Source organism: Arachis stenosperma, chromosome 2, assembly GCF_014773155.1.
Source record: "Arachis stenosperma cultivar V10309 chromosome 2, arast.V10309.gnm1.PFL2, whole genome shotgun sequence".
In the NCBI taxonomy this organism is placed as follows: domain Eukaryota; kingdom Viridiplantae; phylum Streptophyta; class Magnoliopsida; order Fabales; family Fabaceae; genus Arachis; species Arachis stenosperma.
In genome coordinates, this window is record NC_080378.1 from 43,126,213 (window position 1) to 43,128,481 (window position 2,269).

General features: G+C 39.7%; 1 non-coding gene across 1 annotated transcript; it reads right to left on the reverse strand.

The window, feature by feature from the left end:
* Positions 1–923: 923 nt before the first annotated feature.
* LOC130965103 (small nucleolar RNA R71) lies at positions 924–1,031 on the reverse strand. Its single transcript, XR_009081157.1, has one exon. It is a non-coding gene; the product is annotated as a small nucleolar RNA R71 (small nucleolar RNA).
* Positions 1,032–2,269: the final 1,238 nt, after the last annotated feature.

Consider the following 2,269-nt stretch of genomic DNA (forward strand, 5'->3'; position numbering starts at 1 on the left):
AAACCAATCATATCTTCTTAACCTCATCTTTTTCAAAATAATTTTCAATCAAATCTTTTTTGATTTCTAATTTCAAAATTTTTTTTTAAAAAAAAAAACACTTGATTTCTTTTCCACTTTCATTTTCGAAAATCAAGTAGTGTTTTTCAAAAATATTTTCAAAATCCTTTACTTAATTTTCGAAAATTACTTCCCTTCTTCTCACATCCTTCTATTTATGGACTAACACTATTCCTTAATGCAAAATTCGAACTCCATCTTCTTTGATAAGTTCGAATTTTCTACTTCTGTCTTCTACTTTTCTTTTCCTCTGACACCTCAAGGAATCTCTATACTGTGGCATAGAGGATTCCATATTTTCTTGTTCTCTTCTCTTTCATATGAGCAGGAACAAAGACAAAAGCATTCTTGTTGAAGCTGACCCTGAACCTGAAAGGACCTTGAAGCGAAAGCTAAGAGAAGCTAAGGCACAACTCTCTGTAGAGGACCTAACAGAAATCTTCAAAGAAGAAGAACCCATGGCAGCCGAAAACAACAACAATGCAAACAATGAAAGGAAGGTGTTGGGTGACTTTACTGCACCTAATCCCGATTTCTATGGGAGAAGCATCTCTATCCCTGCCATTGGAGCAAACAACTTTGAGCTTAAGCCTCAATTAGTTTCTCTAATGCAACAGAATTGCAAGTTCCATGGACTTCCATTGGAAGATCCTCATCAGTTCTTAGCTGAATTCTTGCAAATCTGTGACACTGTCAAGACTAATGGGGTTGACCCTGAGGTCTACAGACTTATGCTATTCCCTTTTGCTGTAAGAGACAGAGCTAGGACATGGTTGGACTCACAACCTAAAGAAAGCCTGGACTCATGGGAAAAGCTAGTCAATGCCTTTTTGGCAAAGTTCTTTCCACCTCAAAAATTGAGTAAGCTTAGAGTGGAAGTCCAAACCTTCAGACAAAAGGATGGAGAATCCCTCTATGAAGCTTGGGAAAGATACAAACAATTGATCAGAAAATGTCCTTCTGACATGCTTTCTGAATGGAGCATCATAGGTATTTTCTATGATGGTCTCTCTGAACTATCCAAGATGTCTTTGGATAGCTCTGCTGGAGGATCTCTTCATTTGAAGAAGACGCCCACAGAAGCTCAAGAGCTGATTGAAATGGTTGCAAATAACCAATTCATGTACACTTCTGAAAGGAATCCTGTGAACAATGGGACTAATCAGAAGAAAGGAGTTCTTGAGATTGATGCTCTGAATGCCATTCTGGCTCAGAACAAGATATTGACTCAACAAGTCAATTTGATCTTTCAAAGTCTGTCTGGAATGCAAAATGCACCAAGCAGTACTAAGGATGCTTCATCTGAAAAAGAAGCATATGATCCTGAGAACCCTTCAATGGAAGAGGTGAATTACCTAGGAGAACCCTATGGAAACACCTATAATTCTTCATGGAGAAATCACCCAAATTTCTCATGGAAGAATCAAGAAAGACCTCAACAAGGTTTTAACAACAATAATGGTGGAAGAAACAGGTTTAGCAATGGCAAGCCTTTTCCATCATCTTCTCAGCAACAGACAGAGAATTCTAAGCAGAACCCTTCTGACTTAGCAACTATGGTCTCTGATCTAATTAAAACCACTCAAAGTTTCATGACTGAAACAAGGTCCTCCATTAGGAATTTGGAGGCACAAGTGGGACAGCTGAGCAAGAAAGTTACTGAACTCCCTCCTAGTACTCTCCCAAGCAATACAGAAGAAAATCCAAAAGGAGAGTGCAAGGCTATCAACATGGCCGAATTTGGAGAGGAAGGAGAAGAAGTGAACGCCACTGAGGAAGACCTCAGTGGGCGTGCACTGACTTCCATTGAGTTCCCCAATGAGGAACCATGGGAATCTGAGGCTCAAAATGGGACCATACCATTGGACTTACTTCTGCCTTTCATGAGCTCTGATGAGTATTCTTCCTCTGAAGAGGATGAGTATGTCACTGAAGAGTAAGTTGCTAAATACCTTGGAGCAATCATGAAGCTAAATGACAAGTTACTTGGAAATGAGACTTGGGAGAATGAACCTCCTTTGCTCACCAAAGAACTGGATGACTTGTCTAGGCAGAAATTACCTCAAAAGAGACAAGATCCTGGGAAATTTTCAATACCTTGTACCATGACCTTCAAAAAGGCTCTGTGTGACTTAGGATCAAGTGTAAACCTCATGCCTCTCTCTGTAATGGAGAAGCTAGGGATCTTTGAGGTGCAAGCTGCAAGAAT